The sequence below is a fragment of the Gorilla gorilla genome, chromosome 16 (genome assembly GCF_029281585.2).
Source record: "Gorilla gorilla gorilla isolate KB3781 chromosome 16, NHGRI_mGorGor1-v2.1_pri, whole genome shotgun sequence".
In the NCBI taxonomy this organism is placed as follows: domain Eukaryota; kingdom Metazoa; phylum Chordata; class Mammalia; order Primates; family Hominidae; genus Gorilla; species Gorilla gorilla.
In genome coordinates this window covers 80052649-80075802 of record NC_073240.2, presented here as the reverse complement: position 1 = coordinate 80075802, position 23154 = coordinate 80052649, and the positions used below count along the sequence as shown (strand labels likewise).

The 23154-nt window shown below is 45.6% G+C and overlaps 1 long non-coding RNA gene across 4 annotated transcripts in view; it reads left to right on the top strand.

Moving 5' to 3' along the window:
• LOC129527162 (uncharacterized) overlaps nt 1-23154 on the top strand; it is a 159015-nt gene that overhangs the window by 105800 nt on the left and 30061 nt on the right. For all 4 annotated transcript variants that reach the window (XR_010131050.1, XR_010131049.1, XR_010131052.1 and 1 more), the window contains one exon: nt 8812-8907. This is a non-coding gene — a long non-coding RNA (uncharacterized lncRNA). The remainder of the gene's footprint in view (nt 1-8811; nt 8908-23154) is intronic.

The window sequence follows — 23154 nt, the reverse complement described above, 5'->3', positions numbered from 1 at the left end:
GAACTGTTATTATCATCCTTATTTTACAGAGGATGGCATTGAAGCTCAGAGTGGTTGATGACTTGCCCCAAGGTCACACAGCTAATATGCGATAGTGCCAGAATTTGAGTTGGGTCCAAAGTCCATCTCCTTCTCACATCTGTCACTTCATTGGCTCTTCACAAGCTCTGTAAATTGGGACTTCTCCCCATTTTACAGATGAGGACACAGGCTCAGGAAAGTTACAGCAAGTTTCCCAAGATGACCCAGCAAAGAAGTGGCAAGTAGAGTGGTGTTCAGACTGAAGGCTGACTCCAAAGCCACTGGAGACCTGCAGCTCCTTGCATCTTCACAAAGCTTGTGCAAGTTGTTTACAGAGACTTGGAGCCTTTTGGAGCACTTCCTACAAAAGGAAGTAAGGTTTCTGCCTTTGTCATCCAACTGTTGCCATGGTCTCTGCATGCTTTTAGCAATCAATTACCACTATTAATTTCCACTATTACCCAGCTCATTACATTTCTTCTTTCATGTCAGTCGCTGGCCCTGGAGCAGCCTGTAGTTTTGAAAAGGGGCAGCTAAACCCACTGCAAAGGTGTGCCCCAGCACAGTCACCAGCAGTCCAACCTGGTGTCACAGGAAACCACCCAGGCCAGGCACTAAGACTGCTCAGTGAGTTTAAATGCCTGCATCTCCTAGCAGCCACACCTGGGGTGACTTGACGAAGAGACACCCAATTCATAGAGCCAGCTGTCAGTCACTTAGAAACACCTAGAGACCCAGGGTATGGGAGAGCCCTGGACAGGGAGTCAGGAGACCTTTGTCCATTCTCTACTGCTGATGACACTGTGTTCTCACCACAGACTCCCCGCAGGCTCCTGATGACACTGTGTTCTCACCACTAACTTTCAGCCCCTGCCACTGCCCTGTGCTGCCCACCTTGGGGCTTAGCATCCGCATGCTCAAATGCAGCTTTGTGGGGAAGCAGGCAAAGGGATGTTTTACACTCTTTTTATTGGGTATGTAAGGGCTCACCTTTGAGTCAGTCATGCTGCCCTCAGCACACCCTAAGAAGCAGTCCTCATCCCCATCCCGTGTCCTGGCCTCCAGGCTGTGTGATGCCATATGGGCTTGGATGCAAACCCTAGCAGAAAATGTGGCCTCTGAGCCACCTTGCATTCCTGCTGACCTCCTGATGTTGTGGGGATGAGCTGGAGCTGCAGAAGCACAGCGGTGTAGACAGTTGGAAGTACGTTCTTGGTACCGGAGCTGGACCTGGAGGGTGGCTCCCAATCCTGAAGAGCTGCAGGGATGCATGTGGAGGGCAAATCTGTGACTAAGGCCAGCCTGGAGTGAAGGGGACTGCAGCCAAGCCAAGGACAGCGGCTAGGAGAGGGGCCAGTGGATTCTTGTGTCGCCACGTCTGTGCTGTGCAGCACTGCAGGCTCTGGGTCAGGGTGCAACTTAGGGGAAGGGCATGTAAAGCCCATAGCACCGCAGAGCCAGTGGGATGTGGGGGCAGGGGAGACTCATCTTTAGACAGGGAACAGCTGATCCACTCCATGGCAGTGCCTAGAGAGGGGCCACCTGCCAGTCCAGGGTGGTGTCAGGGGAAGCATAATCATCTCTGCCTTGCTCCAGAAGAAATTGCTGGGATGTCCCCAGGAGCCCAGCAGAGGGCTGGTAGAAGAGGGTGGGCGCTTTGGGGTCCAGAGCCAGATGTAATCCCAGAAGAGCCAGGCATGATGATCCAAACTGAAACAGGGGCTTCTAACCAGGGCCTAAAGCCTGTGAGAGTGCACATGACATGGGACCTGGGAATCTGAGGTCCCTGTGATCCCAGGGAAGACTCAAGTCTGGGGCAGCCAGGGAGCTCAGCAAGGCAACAAGCAGGGCGATGGGATGAGAGGTTTGGGTCAGAAATGCAGCAGTGTGGTGTGCACAGGCAGCCCCTTCAAGGAGTGGAGGAGAAAGAGTGGCAGCAACTGCCCCCTGCCAACCACTGACTAACCCTCTGGACACAACATTCGTTCTGCACAAGGAGAGAAGGGTCAGCAGGGATGGGCCTGATGAGGAAGACATTGTAACACCATGGATGTGGGGACCCTGCAGGGTCAGCATCTCCTCTGGGGTTGAAAAGGAGCATGGTTTTGGCCCAGTTCAGCTCTGGAGTCTGGAAAAGGGAAAGGCTCACCCAAGGTCACCCTGCAGGTAGGCAGCGGCGGCAGGAGCAGATGCCAGATCACATGGTGCCTCCACAGCACCTGGCGGCCTCCCCTATAACAACACAGAACTGAGAGCGCTGTTTTTTCTCTCACACATGGGCAGCAGCATTCCTAAGCACCCATGTGCCCTGGGCTGCCCTGCGCAGAACGTTTTCCTGTCACATGGCTGGAGATTTGTCTTGTAATCATTACTATTAATTTTAACTTTGGAGGGCATCCAACATACTCAGTCTCATGTAACGGAGCCCTCTTCTGATTCTGCAAGGTCTTCTGAATTCCCCTTTTGCAAATAAGGAAACTGAGGTTCAGATAGGCTAGGTAACTTACTCAAGGTCACACAACTAATTAGTGGCAGAGCCTGGATTCAGACCCTTTGCCGAAACCCCACCAGAGCGAGTCAGCATGTCCACACACTTTTACCCACCTCTGACAGTCTATGGCTGTCTGCTCCTCTCTGGCCCCCTCCTAGACATGTAGACAATCAGAGAACAGGCTTTCAATTTCTCCTTTTAAAATTTGCTCACCTTAGTCTTAAAAGACAAATGCCCTTATGCTGACCCAAGGGAAGGCTGAAAATCGCAGATGGAGAGGCAAGGCCTTCTGCTCTGGAGGCCCCCTGCTAAAACGAATCAACACCGGCTAGACCTCCCTCAGGTTCAAGATGAGATCATCCCCTGAAACAGGAAGCATTGCCTCCCACCAGACCAGTCCTCGCGTTTTCTTTGGAACAGGGATGGGGGTGGCCAGCGCAGGGGTCTGCATTGCAGAGCATCTTTCCCCAAGGGAGCTACAGATATTGCAGGTGCTTAAGTCTTCATGAAGCCTGCGTTCAGCCTGGCCTCCGCAAGGAGACAGGTCCACAGAGCCACAGTACAAATCTCATGCAGAGTGTACAATAACAAAAGAATGCCCCCCCTTCCAGAACTGAAACATGCACGAACTAAGAGGATTCGTGTAAAGAACCCAGGTCAGAGGCTGTACCATCTCATCTGTGAAATGAGAAGAATAAACAAGAAAAACATTCACCTCCATGGGGAGTTTGAATAGACACATTAATCCCTGGGCATAGGTGCCCAGTACAGATTAGCCCAATTTAAGCAAACAAAAAAAGTGATGATGTTTCTTCTGCTAAAAACTGTTTTTATCATTTGTCTCTTTACATTTTGAGAGTTTATGTCTAATTCTAAAGCAATCCATATTATTTACCTTTTCTAAAAATTTTTAAACATAAAAACAAATTTTTAACATAAAATATACTGAGCAGCATTCATTCAAACCAAAATTAAGCACCTTTGCTAATCCCACCATTTTGTTTAGTCTATAAAGAAGTGAATGCTTCACCCCTCTCCCAACCCCTCTCCCCACTGGCAACAACTGTTAACTCTGGTAGTTCCTTCCAGGCCTTTATCTCTGTTTAAATAAATACATGTTGACATATGCAATAGATAAATAATGATCAAAGGCATTCTAAGTATCTTCCTTATGTAAGAAAGAATAATAAGCATGTTAAATAAGAAGAAAAAATTATAATGTTTTACAATATAAATAGAAGGGGCACCCTATCAGTGGACTGACCCTGCACAGCTGCCTCCTGCCCTGTGCCCTGGGTCAGTGGGCAGCCAGGGCTGCAGGGAGTGGGTGTGACTCAGTCTGACCACTGACCCAGGCAGACAGGGGAATGCAGGCAGGAAATGTCAGGCGCCCATCAGGGGAATGGGGCTTATCGATGTGGCATCGGCACCTGCCTCTGGGGAGCTTCAAGAAGTGCTCTGCATGGAGCTGACAGGTCCATTAGTTGTCAGTTCTGGCCATATCTTACTGGACTGGCAATGCAGCCCACAGCCAGCTGGAAGACACGCCCAGATAACACGATCCTGCAGGGTGTAACAGGACATCATGCCTTTGCTGGCAGTCATAATAAATACCAATTGCTGAGTAATGACAACACAGGGCGTTTTTTGCTGGTATTCCTATTTAACCCCCTCACAACACTCCTGAAAGATAGCTTTGATTGACTCCACTTGTAAATGGGGAAACCGAGGCTCAGAGGAGTGAAGTTACCAGCCCAAGATCACAGGAGAAGGGAGAAAGCCCACATTTTCATCACATTCCCTATGGTCAGAGGAGCAGTTCATGGTCTCATACTCTTCATGTTACCCCACATGAAAGATAATTTTCTCCCCACTTGACAGAGGAGGAAATTGAGACTGAGAGAAGTCAAAATCTGCATCCTTCCAATCAGAAAAGCCCTATTCTTCCCTTCTGGGGCCCAGCGTGGAGGTGGTGCTGGGAAATTCTGAGAAGGGCAGGTTGCATAACATCCTCGTTCTCCGCCAAAAGCTGCAAACACCCACTTACCCCATTCACGAATCTGGGCAATGAGTAGTGGGAGTCAGGGAAAGATATTTTAAAAAATTATCTTCAGTCAGGGAATTTCACAGTATAATTATATAGTGAGGACACCAAATTAGCAGAAAGAAGGGACTGCCAGATGCAGCAGCCACACACCACTGCCTACATCCCCATGTTCACAGCCAGCTCACAGCCTCTGGGGTGGGCTGGGGAACTCTCCATCTAGATCCTAAATACACATGACTCTTTAACTGATAGAAAGATATCACTGGAAGACTCCACAAAGACCATCGACCCCAATCCCCTCACCTTACACTTAGGGAAACTGAGGTCCCATAAGAGAAGCTGTGTGTTTGAAGTCACTCCCTGATAGGCTCAGGACTAAGGGCCAGTCCCCTAGCTCCAGCCCCTGCCTCCAGACCCACCCAGCTCCTCTGGAGCCAAGAGACAGAAATAAACCATGCTTGGGCTTTTAGAGTCCAAAATAAATGCATGTACAGCTCTTTGCATTGTTACCATGGTTATAGATAACAAGGGCTGTGGCAAAGCACAGCAAATTAGTTAATGATGAGAGAGAAACTTCCAACAGTGACACGTTCTGCATGAACAAACTGCTTTCCTGATTCAGTGGCAGGCTGGACCCCAGTGGCAGGGCAAGTGTCTGTGGTGAGCAGGAGAGTAATTACGGTGGAGGTGAGAGCAGGCATAGCATGTTATTCATGGCCTGTCTCCGCCTTCCCCCCTCCCTCTGTCGCCAAACAGAATGTGAACAATGGAAGACTCACATGATCTGTTTCAGCCTTGCCTCCCAGGCCGTCAGGAGAGGCGGTGGTTGTGTTCCCTCTGAGACCCACAGGGAGGCAGCCGCTGGCTCTTGGCAGGATGGGAGGTTAGCACTTGAGCTCAGGAGTTCGAGACCAGCCTAGGCAACATAGTGAGACCCTATCACTACCAAAAATAATTTTAAAAATTAGCCTGGCATGGTAGCATGTGCCTGTATTCTCAGCTACTAAAGAGGCTGAGTTGGGAGGATTGCTTGAGTCCAGGAAGTTGAGGCTGCAGCAGTGAGCCATGATCATGTCTTTGCATTCCAGCCTAGCAGACAGAGCAAGTACCTGTCTCAAAACAACAACAGCAAAAAGGAATTTGGCAAGGCTAAACACTTAAGTCTTCCATAAGCCTTGCTTGATCACTCAGTGAATCTCCTCTTTGTCCTCAAGCTCCTGAGGCACCTGGCTCCAGTCCTTACCTGTGGTGGTTTGAAAAATTGGCTGCAGTTCTTCTCCCCATTATATCCACACCTCTTTGCAATGTGACTTTGCTGCTTCCCCCATGAAGAGAAAGAGTCCATTTCCCCTCCTCTTGACTCTGGACTGTCCTATTAACTCACTTTGACCAACAGGATGTGTGGCTGTGCTATAAGTACTGAGTTCTTTGTCTCTGACCCAGGAGTCTCATGTCTTCTGCCAGAATCTATGAAACAGTTACACACTAACCTATTAGCATATGAATAGGGTAAAAATCAAAACTCAGATCTAATACCAACCAGCCATGCTCTCGCCCTAAGACCATCGCAGTCTCTGTTCCCTCAGCCTGGAATACATTTCCCTCACCAATCCACATGGCTTACTCTCTAACTTCCTTCAAATCTGCATTAGTCCTTCCTCTGAGAAGCAGATGCTGCAATGGATTAATCATGCAAGGCTTTTATTAGGGGAAATGCCTTGCAAAAGGAATTAGGGATGGAGCAGAGGACGGCGGGGGTTGTAGTGGGATCATGATGCAAGTCTGACCCCAAGGGAAGGAGAAAAGAGAGAAGGTAGAGTGGAAGCCTCCTCTAGTGCTGGGCAGGCTAAGGAAGTTTTGACAAAACCTTCAGGGAGTCTCTGAGCTAAAGTGTGCTGATGAGGAAGTCCCAAGTCTCCCAGGAGACATAGCCTTCATACAAAAGCAGCAATGAATTTCAAAATGAAATAGCCGTGGCCTTCTGTCAGTTATGCTCCCTGTAGTAGAAGGTCTCGCAAGACACTTTATCATGGCCACCATAAGACCTCTGCTGAGATGCCCCAGTCTTCCCTGACCACTCCATATGAAAGAGCAAGTCCCCCTCAGTGCCCTTTCATTCTTCCCTGCTTTATGCTTTTTAATTGCTCTTATCACCACTGATTATGTAATTACTTGCTTACTTGCCTCATGGCAGCAGAAATTTTTGTCTGTTTTGCTCTCTGCTATATCCTAGGACATTGACTAGTCTCTGGCACTCAAAATAAAAGATGGCTAAATGAATGAATGAACAAATAAATGGATAAAATAAGAAATGTTTCCTGATAAGTGCTGAAGGGCCACTTTCAAACTGTATAAACCCCATGTTATAGGCTGAATATTTGTGTCCTCTTAAAATTCATATGCTGAAGCCCGAACTCCCAATGTGATGATATTTGGAGATAGGGCCTTTGGGAGGTAATTAAAGCCAGATGAGATCATGAGGGTGGGCCCTCATGATGGAATTAGTGCCCTTCTAAGAACAGACCAGAGCGTTTGCTCTCTCTCTCTCCACGAACAGAGGAAAGGCCATAGGAGCACACGGCAAGAAGGCAGCCACCAGCAAGCCAGGAAGAGAGTCCTTAACAGGAACCAAATCAGCCAGCTCCTTGATCTTGGACCTTCCCACCTCCAGAACAGTGAGAAATAAATGTCTGTTATTTAAGCCACCTGGTCTGTAGTATGTATTTTATTATAGCAGTCTAAGCTGACTAAGACACCCTAAGTTCAATGTTAGGTAACACTTATCAGTAAGTTTTCGGAACACTCCAAGTAATGTTCCAAAATAATCATGTCTTATTCTACATAACTTCGACTGTCAGCAGGAAGTAGGACCACCTTTCTTGCAGCTGCTACTAGTTGACAAGGAGACAGGAAACTGTATATTTGTAGCTGGTAGTGACAAATATATATAGGGAGGGGAAGGGGACAATATCTTTGGTTGAGCATCTAATTTTCCATCCACTTAAATTTTCTGTCTCAGAAAATTCCCATCTCATTCTGGACGCTTACACACAGCAGTGCCCCAGAAGACATGGTGTCAGGCGACAATGGGCTGGCCTTGAGGTCTAATCAGCCCCTGAGCTCTGGGGCAGTTTTCCCTACCTTGTTACCGTGGCAATACGGAACCCAGCTGCAGGTGCCCACCTGTCACCAACACCAGGGCCAGACTCTGATTGCATCTGAACACGCCTGTCAGTGTGGGAAAGGAGGAAGCAAATGTGGAAAGGCCTTGTGTAGCCCCAGGAAACTGTAGGTAGTTAGGAAGCAAGTCTGGGATGCAGATCTCTTGACTCTCAGCTGGTTGCCTGAGTCCCCTTCGTGTGTGCACAAAATCCCAAGGCTGCCCTCTTTCTGTGGCAGGCCAGCTGTGAGCATACTAGGTACCTCAACTCCTGTAGGCAAGCACTGGTGGGTTCAAAATTCAGGAGAGGCAGCCACCATAATTCCTGCTTCCACCAGAAATTCTTAATCTGCTTATACCTGAGGCTCATCCCCCATATCTGTTACTTGTTCCCATGTTCACCTCCAAACCAAGGGTGGGAGTCCAGGCTCCATCCTGTTCTCCTATCTGTTGGTCCCTGCTTACGCATATGACCCTCTCCCCACAACCTACTCTGTCCCCAGCAGCAGTGGTATCTCCAAGGAGACATAAGGCATGCCAAGATGTGTCAGTCCCAGATTGCCAGGCCGGAACTCCACATTCTGTGATCACTCTCACTGCTGAGGCCTTTAGGGAGCTCTTCTCTCCTTATCCATCCCCCAGAGAAAGCTGTTGGTCACTCTTCACCATGCCATACCACCTTCCTGGACCAGGACCCTTCTTCCTCTTTACTTGGGCCATTGCATCAGCCTCCTAAACCATCCCCTGCTGTCACTCTTCCTTGCCTGCTGGGCCCTGAAGTGATGTGGACTCAGGATCTCACAACATTTTTATGAATGCCACTCTTCTGACTCCTGGCCCAAACCTCTCTCCATCAGGGCTCAAAGCTGATTCACATGGTTTGTCTCTGTGTCTTCACCCAAATCTCTTGTCAAATTATAATCCCCAGTGTTGGAGGAGGGGCCTGGTGGGAGGTGATTGGATCATGGGGATGGTTTCTAATTGTTTAGCACCATCCCCCTAGTGCTGTCTCCTGATAGAGTTCTCACGAGATCTGGTTGTTTGAAAGTGTACATCAATACCCCCTTCGCTCTCTCTCTTCCTTCTGCTCAGCCATGTGAGACTCGCCTGCTTCTCCTTTGCTTCCCACCATGATTGTAAGTTTCCTGCGACCTCCCCAGCCATGCTTCCTGTACAGCCTGCAGAACTGTAAGTCAATTAAACCTCTTTTCTTCATAAATTACCCAGTCTCAGGTAGTTCTTTATAGCAGCATGAGAACAGACTAATCATTGATCCTCAGGGCAGACCGATGGTAACGGTCTTGCGGGGAAGAAAGGACAATCACTGACATCCCCCCATTCTCCTCATTTCCCCGTCTTTGCATATACCCCTAACCCTCCCTCCTTCCCTAGACCAAAACAAAAGCCTCACACATATTAACACAAGCAACCAGATCCCTGGAGAACAAGGTGTCCTCCATGCCAGATGTATGCACATGGCAGCTCTGCTCCAGTCAGGATGCCCTATTATGTCCATAGATGTGGTAGTAGTATTTTCAGCTCTAGGACTACTCACAGCTGCAAGTAACAGAAACCCAGCACAGCATTCCACACATTGATTCTGCCCTGTAAGAAGCCCAGAGCAGGGCAATTCCAGGTTTGATCGGTTCCGCAGGTCAGCATTATTAGGGTTCTTTCCATTTGCCCTTTCTACCATCATCAGGTTAAGAAGCCTCATTTCCCCTTCATGGTCTCAAAATGTTCACCACAGTTTCAGGCATCACATGCAGACCAACAGGAAGCAGCAGTATGAAATTACTTCAGAGCCAGATAATCTTTCCCAAAATGCTGGGTGCAGTGGCTCATTCCTGTCATCCCAGCTACTTGGGAGACTGAGGCAGGAGGATCACTTGAGCCCAGAAGTTTCAGGTTAGTCTCGGCAACATAGCAAGACCCCCATTTCTAAAAAAATGGAAAAAAAAAAACCAAGAAAAATATTTCCCAGAATTCCCCTGATAGTCTTCACATCACATCTCCTTGGCCAGAATTGTGCCCCACGTCCATTCCTATGCCGGTCACTGGCAAGGGGAATGGAACTCCCATCATTAGCTTAAAATAATAAAGAGTCACACCGCCTTGGGCTAGAGCAGGGTCCTATTCACCTGATACTGAACTAAACTGAGCTGGCTGCTGAGGAGACAAACGATCAGCTGGTCTGCCTAGATATTCATACTTAACTGGCTCCAACCAATTATGGCCAGTCCCTCTTCAAGGACAGGCCCAGGCCTGGGCCTGGGAGCAGAAGATTTGGGAAAGCAAAGGACCAGTGGCAGACAGACACTAAGGACATTTCTGCAATGGTCCAACCAAGAAAAGATGGATGCAGAACAATGGCAGTGGTGGTGAAAGTAGAAAAGAGAAGACAGACGCAAGAAAAATATTAGCATTAGAATCAGTGAATTGTGGCAACTCCCTAGATATGGAGGATACGGGAAGAAGGGGCAAAAAATGACTTGGAGTTTTCCAACCAGGGTAATTTTGAGGATGGTGTAGGCATTGGTATTGATTGAGCTGGACATATTTACTCTGGCTCACTGGGAAAGGCAACGTGTATGTATACAAAACTTGACAGTTGTCAAGGCTTTTCCATTCTCACTGGCCTCATTGGTCCCTCACAGCAACTTTTGCAAGGCAGGCAAGGTGGGACAGGTAATGGCATTCCCATTTTACAGGTGAGAGAAATTGGCTTGTTGGCATGGGTCTCAGGTCCCCGGGGTGACACAGCCTGGAGCTAGGACACAATCTGGGCACCAGGACCCGGGATCAGGCCAATCTGAGTTGGGGTCTCCTTAATTGCTGCATTCATTCAGTCTTTGCCCAGGAGAAACTGCACCTGCCTCCATTTTCTGGCTTGAAAAGTTGAAATTTCGTCTTTCTCTGTGGTTCATACCAGAAGTCGTTTTATTGGTCAGTCTCAAAGGGATCAACTTCCTTGTATTCTATTTAACTGATATTTTTAAAGCATCATAATTAGATGTTTATATTATTATATCAGACTAGGGAAGGACTTTTCAAATATTACTTAAACCCAGAAGCTGAGAAAGAGAAAGAGAGAGAGAGAGAAAAGGAAGGAAGGAAGGAGAGAGAGAAAAGGAAGGAAGGAAAGAAGGAAGGAAGGAAGGAAGGAAGGAAGGAAGGAAGGAAGGAAGGAAGGAAGAGAAGGAAGCAAGGAAGGAGAGAGGAGAAAGGGGGAAAGAGGAAAGTAAGGAGAAGAGAGGGGAAGAGAGGAAAGAAGGAAGGGAGGGAGAGAGAAGGAAGGAGAGAGAACAGAGAGAGAAAAAGAAGATAAAAAAGGAAAAGACTAATAAATTTAAATTTTTAGAAATAAACATTGCAAAGACCATAATGAATAAAATCAAAATGCAACCTAGGAAAATACAGTATTTGCAAATAATATTATGAAGGGCTAATTATCCTAATAGATAATTAGCTCTAATTATCTAAACTATCTAATTAAATAGATAATAAAGAGCTCTACATATCAATCTTTAAAAAAGAAAAAAGACCAACAAACAAATAAGAAAGTGGTAAAGGAAATGAACAGAATTCAGAAAAGAAAATACATATATTTGTTGAACCTATGAAAATATACTCAGCTGCAAATTAAATGCACTGATAAATCATTTTCCACCTGACAGTTTATCAAGAAGCAAAAAGATTGAACCTGTCTTTGTGAGGTGTAAGAGAAACAGGGATTCTCACACACTGTGGCAGAAGAATGAACTATTATGAATTTTATGGAACAGAAGCAATATCTATCATTATTATAAAGATATATGTCCTTTCACCCTGAAATTCCACTTCTAGAAATTTCTTGTCTAGAAATACTTGCACTTGTACCATACTACAAATGTACAAACTATGTTACAATATTGTTTGTAAAAACAAAACATTGAACACTACCTAAAAGTCTATGAATTGCAGACTGGTTATTAAATTATGACATGCCATCTTAAAAATCAAGAACTTTGATTGGACTGATACAGAATAATCTTTAAGAAATATTAACTGAAAAACAAAGTGCAGTATATATATAGTATAGTGCCATTCATGCAAAATTAATGTATTTATTTAGTGGTAATTGCACATACAAGTGTGGAACATCCCTGGAAGGATAAACGAGAAACTGGTTACACAAGTTGCCCCTGGGGAAGGAAACTGAGTAACTGGGAACAGGAAAACAAGAGAAGACTTTTTACTATAAATGCTTTCATAGTTTTAAATTTTGGTACCATATGAATTTATTATCTCTGAATAAATTAGATACAAAACAAAATTGAAATGAAAAGCATACTGAAAGGATAAAAACTTTAATTAGCATGTGCTGGTTTAGAGTGTTAGAAATGGATATTGTATTAGTTCTCTATGCTTCACAATGAGTTATCACAAACTTAGCAGTTTAAAACAACACATATTTATCATTTCACAGTTTCCATGGGTCAGAAGTCCAGGCACAGCCTAGCTGGGTCATGTGCTCAGGGTCTCTCAAGGGTACAATCAATGTATCAGCTGGGCTGCAGTCTCATCTGGAAGTTTGATTGGGGAAGAATTCAATTCAAGGTTGTTCAGGTTGTTGGCAGAATTCATTTCCATGCAGCTACATGGCTGAGGGTCCTGGCTCTTTGCTGGCTACTGACAGGACACCTCTCTTAGAGTCTAGAGGCTTCTTTCACTTCCCTGCCATGTGGGATTCTCCAGCATGGCTGCTCACTTCATCAAACCCAAAAAGGGCATCTCTCCCCCCGTCTGCTAAGATGAAGTCTTACATGACAAAACATAATCACAGAGTGAGGTCTCATCACCTTTGCCACACTCCATTGGTGAGAAGCAAGTTGCAGTTTCCACTCACATTCAAGGACAGGGATTACACAAAGTGCAAACACCAGGAGGCGGAGATTGTTGGGGAACACCTTAGAGTCTGTTTGCTGCAGATAAGATTTTTGAGGAAACAACTCTGTGTGCTTACATGTTTTTCTTACTGGATATTTTTTGTGCAATTCCTATATACCAAGGACCATATTTGGCAGTAAAGTGGCAGCAGGAAATAATATAAATAGGCTATATGTGTTCCCAGACTTGTCTCTCTCCCCTCCTGCCTCTGAACTCAAGGTTTTGGAGGCGCATTCTGAACTAATCCTGCCTGTCCCCTGCTCCTCTGAGGAATCAGGGTGGAGAGGTCCAGTTAAAAAGCTCAAGGCAAGAGCCAACATTGAGAAAAATGCAAAACCTAATGTGTGTTGTGCTAAGGATTGTGAAGGAAAGATATAGACAACCAGTAACACACACGGGCTGCTGAGCTGTCAGTGTTCCCCACTGCCACCACCAGCCTCCAGTTGGCTATGGGAGATGCTCACTGTGAAGGTGACAGGCATCTAGGGCCTACTGAGACTGGGGAGAGGAGGGGTCTTCAGACACCCCAAGTTCTTTTTGGCCAATCCCCTCCAAAGCACCGTCTTTGTCCTGGGAGCCCTCTTACTACTGGGCTTTCCTACCCTGGGTCAGAGTTTTCCCCACACTAAGAAATGAGAGCTTCTTTTGACCAGCACCCTTAGGGATCCTCCAAGCAAGGCCAATCTGGTTGAACCCACCATGACCTCCTGTCTCCTCTGGTCACACCTGTCATTTCCAAGGTCCCCACTCAGAAGATCAGTCATGCATTTTCTCCCAGGCCCCTTTGTAATTAAACTTTTGTGACAGAAGTTCCTTGGGTAGCTCCGGGCCTACGCATTTCATACTAGACTTACAAGAGTAACATGTGCCTTAATGTGGCTGGGCGCGGTGGCTCATGCCTGTAATCCCAGCACTTTGGGAGGCCAAGGTGGGGGGATCATCTGAGGTCAGGAGTTTGAGACCAGCCTGGCCAACATGGTGAAACCCCGTCTCTACTAAAAATACAAAAATTAGCCAGGCATGGTGGCAGGTGCCTGTAATCCCAGCTACTCAGGAGGCTGAGGCAGGAGAATCACTTGAACCCAGGAGGCGGAGGTTGCAGTGAGCCGAGATCATGCCATTTGCACTCCAGCTTGGGGGACAAGAGCGAGACTTTGAGACTTCATCTCAAAAAAAAAAAAAAAAAAAAGAGCAAAAGAGTAACACGTACCTTAATGTGTCACGAGTGTCATCATCATAGCTACTATGTATTGACTATTACATGTCTCTGGGCTATAGTCCTGCTAGATTAGTGTTGTGAATTCCCACTTGGTACATGTGTAACCTCAGACCCAGAGAGTTTTGGATTGCCTGAGGTCACTTGGCTCATGAATGAAGAAGCAGATTCAAACCCAAGCCTGTGGGACTGAAAGTCCCTTTTCTTCCTCTCCACGTGGCTGCTCGTTGCTCAATAACTCCAGGTCATGCAGTCAGCATTTCAGTGCAGCCACCATGCAGTGACTCACGGGGTCTCGGACTCCTTGGATGGGGCCTCTCACTCCCATGGGAAGACAACCCTTCACTGACTTCCTTCTGGCAACTCTGCAGAGAGGCCTGGGAATGTCCTGTGCTCAAAGCTCAGAGCCCCCTTCTCTACCGTATTTAAGAGACTCTTCAGCAGCTGATCCAGGCACTCAGGCCTCCTCTCCTCACCCCACCATATGGGAAGAGAAAAACTATTTCTGGGACACCCTTAGGACTCCCCTCTCCTGCCACATAAGGCAGCAGCATCAGACCCGGAGCTGACAGGCCCTCCAAAGTCATTTGCTCCACATGTGTCTTTCAGTGCTTAACTACTTCTCCATCATATCCCCCCAAGAGATATATCAGCTTCTGCTTGCATTCCTCCAATGATGTGATGGTGAGTTCACTATTGGGCTCAGATAGTCCATGCCAAACAAACCCAGGTCTCCTCCCTAAAGGGCTGAATTTAATGGCCCAGCCAATGAGGGGACCTCTCATGAAGTTAAGACACTGGAAGGCACTTACAGGTGGAGAGATTTTTTTAAAAATTATGGGAACAAGCCCGCATATCCTGTGCATGTACTCCAGAACCTAAAATAAAATAAAATTTAAAAAAAACTAATTATGGGGAAAAAAGCATTACGGAATGAGAAGCTAAAACCCAAGACAAATCTGATTACCCCCCTCCCCTCATGGGTACCTGCCTTTGTCCATTCTGTGCTGCTATAACAGAATACCTGAGACTGGGTAATTTATAAACAACAGAAATTGATCGCCCACAGCTCTGGAGTCTGCAAAGCCCAAAATCAAGGCATCGGTGTCTAGTGTTTGGTAAGGGCCTTCTTGTCGCATCTTCACACGGCAGGAGGCAGAAGATCAAGTGAATGAATGCTGCGTGGAGCCTTTTTTATAAGGGTCTGAATCCCATTCACAACACAGGAACCTTCAGGGCGTAATCACCTCTTAATGACCCCAGTTCTTGATACCATCACATTGACCACTAAGTTTTAACACCTGAATTTTGGGGGGGGGACACACTCAAGCCATAGCAGTCCCTGCACCCCCAGGACAGTGCTCAATCTCTCCTGTGTGTCATGCAAAGACCTTCACCTTGAAAGGGCCCCAACATGACAACCCAGGCCCATTGCCTGCCATGCCCTGCTTCCTACTCACTCTACACTCCCACCAGCCCAACCGTGTAGCTGCTCCCTGAAAAAAAGACCCTTTTGCACTCCCCACCTTGAGAGATGACGGTTCCCCCTCCCAGACTGCCCCATCCCCTCCACTCTTCTTTGCATGCCCTTATGCATTGTCTGAGCCTCAGTTCAGTGGTCAGCTCTTCTGCGAAGGCTCTGCCAGCCCCCCAGGAGTTAATCCCTCCCTTGCCTCCAGATCTCTTGCAGTGCTTATAACAACGTAAATAGCTTCCATGGCCTGAACACCTAATAGGGTACCAGGCACTGCGCTAGCACCTGGGCATGCCTCAGCTCTAGCTTTCATTAAGAACTCTTTGTAGAAGACATTATCATCCTTAAAAATAAAAGCAGTCAGTGAGAATAGACAGAGATACTGTCTAGACCAGGATCACATGGCTAGCTGTGGATCCAGGATTTAAATCCAGGTCTCTCCTCTTTCCACACCTACAATTACATTGTGTTGGGATACTTCCCTCCCACTCTGGGCCAGGGTTTCTTAAACTCTTCTAGACTTTGGCCCTTATTAACAAATACATTGTATATTACAATCTAGTACTCACCTACACACATAAATTTTCAGAAAATAATATCTACCCTTTCTACTTTCAGTCCCTTTCATTTTCTTATATGCTGGTCATGATCCACTAAATTGATTTTGTGATGGGGTGGGATTCCCAGTTTTAAAATACTGCTGTGGATTGGCAGCTCCTGCATTTACAGGCCTCGCACAGGGCTTGGCACACAATAAGTACTCACTCAGTCCCCAAGCCTGACTTCCATTGAGCCAGCCCTCTGCCCTGGCCTTGGGAAATAACTGATCCCTGAAAGCCAATAGGCAAGATCCCTGGGGCCTCACAACCTTGGTGCTGAATCCATTTCTCCCAGTGTTAAATTCAGAAAGCAGCAGAAGCTTTCAGAAGAACAGCTGGAGATTTAGCCTAGCTAGGAGAACGCGGCTAGTCAGCAGGTCCAAGGCAGCAGAACCGTGTGAGGCTCTCTGGTCCCAAGGGCCAGGGTCAGGGACCTGCCCTGGTGGTCGCACAGCCTGGCCTTGGGGCAGAGCAGGAGTGGCAAGGGTCAGAAGCACAGACTTGGATGCTGCCAGCTTCCTATGCCACCCTCCATGGGTGGTGGCACATGCCAGCCGGGCAGTGACAGGCAGGTGAGTTTCATCAGCCCTGGATTTCGCTTCTGACTAAACAGTGATTGAGCTCACTAGGACGATGGGTTCTAAATTTAGCACCAAACTCTGGGAAACTGGTGCATTTGCCCCCACTGCCTGCGGCAAAGCAGGCTGCGAGGGCTCTGCTTCATTCCTCCCACTCCACCTGGGCTGTCCTGCAGCCCGGGAGTCCCGCTGACTCACCCGGGGCTGCCAGGGTGGCAGGAAGCACACCTTACCCACCTCCTCTGAAAGGCTGCTGTTCAGCTGGGGGAAGTGGGTACAGGTGAAACCTTCAGGGAGCTCTCAGTTTCAAAGGCCTTACAGGTGACCCCCACCCCTCCACCCCACTGACTCCATCAGTATCTGCCTCTGCAGCCCTCCTAATGCCTCACTCCACAGCCTGAGCTGAGCCTAGTCTCAACTAGCTCTATGCAGGGGGGCCTCGGGTCTCTGTCCTACTCTTCTTCTGTACTTTGAAGATGAGGGGAGTCTCCTAGGGTTAGGCAATGATAGCTCCTGCTCTGTCATCCAGCCCTAAGAGCTTTTACACAGCTCTTGAATTACAGGTTGCAACTGGGCTCTCTGAATCCTTGGGTCATCTCCCTTCAACTTCACTAAAACCCCTGTGAGATAGGGACTATGATGAACTCATTTCACATAGTGGAAAACTAAGGCTTGCAGAGGTTCACTAACTTGCGGGACATTATACAGCTTGGCCAATGCAATACCAGACCCCTGCTTTTAATGGCCTCAGCTCCACTTGCTTCTGTGCCTGGGAACCTGCCCTAAACTTTGTCCTGGAACTTTGCCCAGCTGTTGGTATCACTGACCTCCCAGAGCATGTGAAATAGAGCCTGGGTTAGGATGAGACTCTACAGCTAGAGTCCCTTGCTAGCTGTGTAGGCCTGGGTGTGTTAATTAGCCTCTCTGAGGCTGTTTCCGCATCTGTAAAGGAGGGGTGGCTTCGTAATCTGTCCAGTTGGCTAAGCTGAGCTCCATTTTTCAGAATTCCCTTCCCTGTGTATTTCTGGCTAGGATGGCTCACAGGAAACCTTCGGGCAACAGCTTTGCAGGGCGGAAGTGAAGCTGGCAGCCATTTTGTAGCTCACACAGCTTGTTGCTTACCTGCTGGCCTACGTCTTTGGTGTGGGGCCTGCGACTTTTCTACCTTCCCTGAGATCTCTGTTCAGCCTCTTCAACCTCTGAGTCAGGCCTGTGTATTCAGCTCTATGACAGGGCACCAGCCTCCCCTAAGGATGCCCAAACTGCCAAGGCTGGAGGTGCAAGAACTGATGTGGCTCGCAGGCTGTCCTCGTGGTTTCCACCTCCCCCTAGTTTGCCTGGGTCTTTCCCAATTTTAAAACTGAAAGTCTTGAATCTCTGGAAACCCCTTCAGTCCTGGAAATACAGGAGAGTTGGTCCCCTTGTTCCAGTTTGTGCTCATGGGATCCAGCTGGTTCTTGCTCTCTCCTGCTCATTCATCTCTCTTCCCAGCCGCCTGCCCTGTGGAATTCAAGGTTCCACATTAGATGCAATGAACCTGCCTCACAGAGATTGCTTAACCAGCCCCCACGTTGTGAAGGTCAAACTTCTATGATAAATCCTGATAGATAGATAAGATAGAGAGGAGGGGAGACAGAGAGATGAGGGGAGAGAAAGAGGAGAGAGTTATCAGGTGGTAACAGTGTTTGCCTCATGGAGCTGTGAGCGTTAAATGAGATCCGCACATGCACAGTGCCTGGCACGGAGGTAGCAGTCCACCCACATTAGATGTTATTGTTGTTATGTAGCCTTTGCTACTTAACGAAGGTCACAAATTGCTCATGTGTAAGATGGCAGTAGCAGTAGCTGATCCTCAGAGCCATAGATTGTAGGTGAAACTAATCTAGGATGATAGCACTTGACTTTGGCAAAGATGTTAACTGGGAGGTGCATCAGAGAACCTGCTGGGGTGCTGGCCAAGTTCTGCCTTGATGGTGGTGGTGATTACATGGTGTACACATATACGAAGCTTCACTGAGCTATACATGTAAGATGTGCACACTTCACTGCAATATGTTATAACCCAACAAAACATTAAATTTAAAAATAATGTTGTAGTGGATAAACCAGGAGAACTCATTCCCCTCTGCCATCAGTTTGCTGTATGACCTCATGTAACTTCTTTGGATCACAGTTATCACATCCATAAAATGCATAAGCCTTATCAGAGGTCAGGAAACTGGTCCACATGATCTCCTTGTCTCCAAATTCTCTGGATTTGTTTCAAAATGAACAGAAGAGAAGAAGTAGCTAAAGAGGAGGCCCCTGAAGAATTGAGGCACGACCAGTCAACAGGAACTGGGCTACCCTTTATGGGGTGCCTAGTACTTGCATTTCTAGGCACTGTCCTTTGGACAAAGACAGTTGTCGCTTTGTGTCTACACAGGAAACACCTATACGAAGATGCTTCGGAATGCCAGAGATGCTGTGGATCCACAGTAGATCTGGATGCCTGGGTTTGGTAGCAGTCACTGGGGAATGGCAAGGGAAGGCGTATGCCCGAGACCTTGTCACCTGGAGAAGGAAGGATGAAATGCTCATGCCTATAGACCCACTATGTGCTGGGCTCAGCACCAGGTGATTCACACACACACTGTCCCATTTTACCCAACAGTGGCTTAATGTGCAGTCACAAAAAAACAACAGATATGTGTGAACTTAGATTGTATATTCTTCATTCATTTGCATTTCCTAATTTTTTACTATATTTATACAGCAAAAAAAACCTATAGAAATTAGAAATTGAAAAATATGCAACTGTCAAAGAAGTTATTTTTCTCTCCGTGGCAAGGGATGACTATGTTCAGATTTCAGGAATCAGTTGCACATAATCCTAAACAGTCCTAAATTAAGGCAAAGTTAGGCGGTTATTGTACCAGCTGTATCATCCAGGGACTGTGACTGTCCCAATCGCCACGTGTTTGATTTCAACTTTGATTAACTGAAAACAGGCTCGGTTGGAGGCAGAGAGACTAGTTGCGAGGCTCTGGCAATAGGAAACAGTCAAAGCGCTACTGAACCCTGTTGCTATAGCAACAGCACAGCAAAGCTATTTAGTTGTTAACTCCTGAGAGAAAAAGCAGGAGAAAAATTAGTGTAAAGTTATAGCACAATTTGGACTGCAGGTATTTAACCTCCTTCCCCCCAGTGCTCCTGTGAGTATATTCAGCATGTTCCCAACTAGCTAAAGCTGTGCTCTCTCTCTTTTCTAGGCCAGAAGCCATATCTGAACCAGCGAGACTAGAGTTATTTGAGGATGATCCCTAGAATGGAGATTTCAAATCACACTGTGCAAATGAATCCCCTGGGGACTTTGTTAAAATGCAGAATCTGACTTGCAAGCTCTCAGGTGATGAGGATGCTGCTGGTCCACAAACCACACTTGGAGTAGCAAAGCCCTAGTCTAGACTGCTAAACTTTTATGAAGGAAGGTACTGGAACAGGCATGTCTTGTTCTCTGCTCTATCCTCCAGGTCTAGCATGGTACCTGATACAGAAGTGTGGAGGGGGAGGGCAAGGAGGCTCAATATATGCTGTATGAATAAATGAGTGAATGAATAATGAATATTGGATCCATTCACATGCTTATACTGGCCTTTTTAACCAGAAAAGTGATGCACGTCCAAGGTAACATCATGAAAAGCAAGGCTTCCCTCCTCTCTGGGCTTCTGGACACCTTTTGACAGGTCTTCACTTATTTTGTTTTATCCTTTCAGAAATTATTGTTAATATACATCTTTTTTCCTGACACAAATGGCAATATATTACAGGCATTACTCCATGTCTTGTGGCTTTTTTCATAATATCTATACTGGGGATTGCGGAGTCTGAATCTTTGTGTCTGCCCCAAAGTTTAGATGTTGAAACCTAACCTCCAAGGTGACAGTGTTAAGACGCAAGGCTTCGGGAGGTGATTGGGTCATGGGGTGGAGCCCTCATGAATGAGGCTAGTGCCCTTAAAAAAGAGTCCTGAGGGAGCTTGTTAGCCCTTTCACCTTTCCAGCCGTATGAGGACACAGAGAAAGCACCATCTATGAGGAACAGGCCCTCAACAGACACTGAACTTGCTGGCCTCTTGATATTGGACTTCCCAGCCTCTGGAACTGTGAGCGATAAATTTCTGCTGTTTATTAATTCCCCCATCTCAGATATTTTGTTATAGTGTTTGTTATAGTGGCCCAAAGGGACTAAAACAGAGATTGTTCCATATCTGCACGTATAGATTTACTTCATTCCTTTAAACAGCCATATAGGAGTCTATTCCAAATGCCTTTACTCATTCCCCTTTTGCTGGACATTTCCCATTTTACAAGTCTTTTGCTGTTTCAAACTATGCTATAATAAACACCCTTGTATATATATCTTTGTGCACATGAAAGTAATCTGTTGAATAAGTTCCTGAGTCAAAGGTGCCTGTACTTTTTATGATGCTAGATAATGTTTAATTGCCTACCAAAGAAGTTGCACCGATTTTGCAGATGCATTAACATTTTCTAAGAATGTCTGGCTCTGTTTAAATTCCATATACTGTCGGTTTTTAACCTAATCAATTTGATAAGTGAAAAGGAGTCCTTGTTTTCATTTGATCTTATTAAATATGAATGAAGTTGGATATCTTTTCACACGTTTCTATACCATCGTATTAACTAGTAAAGTGTTATTTAGGAACATTATCAATGTTGCACATTGATTTGGGAACCAGAAGCCTGAATTCTCTTACTGTTTTGTTTGTTTGTTTGAGACAGTTTCACTCTGTCACTCAGGCTGGAGTGCAGTAGTGAGGTCTCGGCTCACCACTACCTCCACCTCCCAGGCTCAAGCAATTCTTGTGCCTCAGCCACCTAAGTAGCTGGGACTACAGGCACGTGCCACCACGCCTGGCTAACTTTTGTTGTTGTTGTATTTTTAGTAGAGATGGGGTTTCGCTATGTTGGCCAGGCTGTTCTCAAACTCCTGGCCTCAAGTGATTCACTTGCCTTGACCTCCCAAAATGCTGGGAATACAGGCATGAGCCACTGTGCCTGGCCTCTCCTACTGTTTCTAATAGTGTTTTTCCAGTTTATTTGTTGGGTTTTCCAGCTATACAATCACAGCATTTGGAAATAATAATTTTGTCTTTTCCTTTATGATTTTTATTCTTTTTAAAAAATGTATTGTAGTAAAAAGATACATGAGATCAATGCTCTTAATAAACGTGTACAGTAAACTATATTTAACTACAAGCATAATTTTGTACAGGAGATCTCTAGAACTTTTTTATCCTGCATAACCAAAACTTTTTATGCCCATTGAATAGCAAGTCCCAATTTCCCTCTCCTCTAAACTCACCATTCTACTTTCTGCTTCTATGGTTGACTACTTTAGATATGTCATAGAGGTGGAATCATGCAGTATTACTCTTCCACAACTGGCTTGTTTCACTTAGCATAATGCCCTCCAGGTTCATCCATGTTGTCGAATATGGCAGGATTTCCTTCTTCTAAGACCAAATAACATGCCCATGTACACCACATCTTCTTTATCCATTCATCCATTGATGGACATTTAGGTTGCTTCTCACTCTTGGCTTACAATTTTTATACCTTTATTTCTTTCTCTTATTGTTTAGTGCTCTAGAAAAACTATCAGATAACAGTGGTGAGAGTGAGCATCCTTATCTTCTTGATTTTAACAGTATTAATAGGTTTTCATCATGAAAAATAGTGCTTACTTTTGGTTTAAGATATGTTTTTTGAACCAGGCATGGTGGTGCATGCCTGTAGTCCCAGCTACTCGGAAGGCCTAGGCAGGAGAATCCCTTTATCCCAGGAGGGCAGTGAGCTATGATTGCACCACTGAACTACAGCCTGGGTGAGAGAGAGAGAGAGATCCTGTCTAAAAAAAAAAAAATATATATATATATATATATACACACATATATATACACACACATATATATACACATATATATGTATATATACACACACGCACATATATATTTGACTACAAGCACAATTTTGTACAGCAGTACAACATATATATATATATTCTTGTTTTATTAGGAAAATACCTGTTTTGTTATGAGTTTCCCTAATTCATATTTTACTAAACATTAAACATTTTATTTTTATTCCATTTATTATTCCATTTTATTCCATTTATTATTATTCCATGTATTATTTTATTCTGTTATTTATTTTTTATTCCATTTATTTTCATCAGATTTATTATTATTCCATTAAACATTTGTAATGTTTAATAAAATAGGAATGATAGCAAATGAAGTGTAAAAAAATTTTCTAATATTGAACCATCTTTAACTCCTGGATTGAGCCCCACTTGGTTATAGGCCTTTCTCTTTCTTTTAGCATGCTACTAGTTTTCATTCGCTATTATTTTATTAGGATTTTGTATTGATCATCATAAGTGAAGCTCATTGCTATTATTCTCTTTTATGCTTTGCTGGATTTGAAATCCATATCACACTGGTTTAAGGCAAAACTTGTAGTGTTTCTTTTGCAGTCCTCTAATGCAATTTAAGGGGTTTTGCAACTCTGTTTTCCTTCACATTTTATAGAATTTCATTTTTTTCTTTTTCTAAATTTCATTTCATTTTTAATT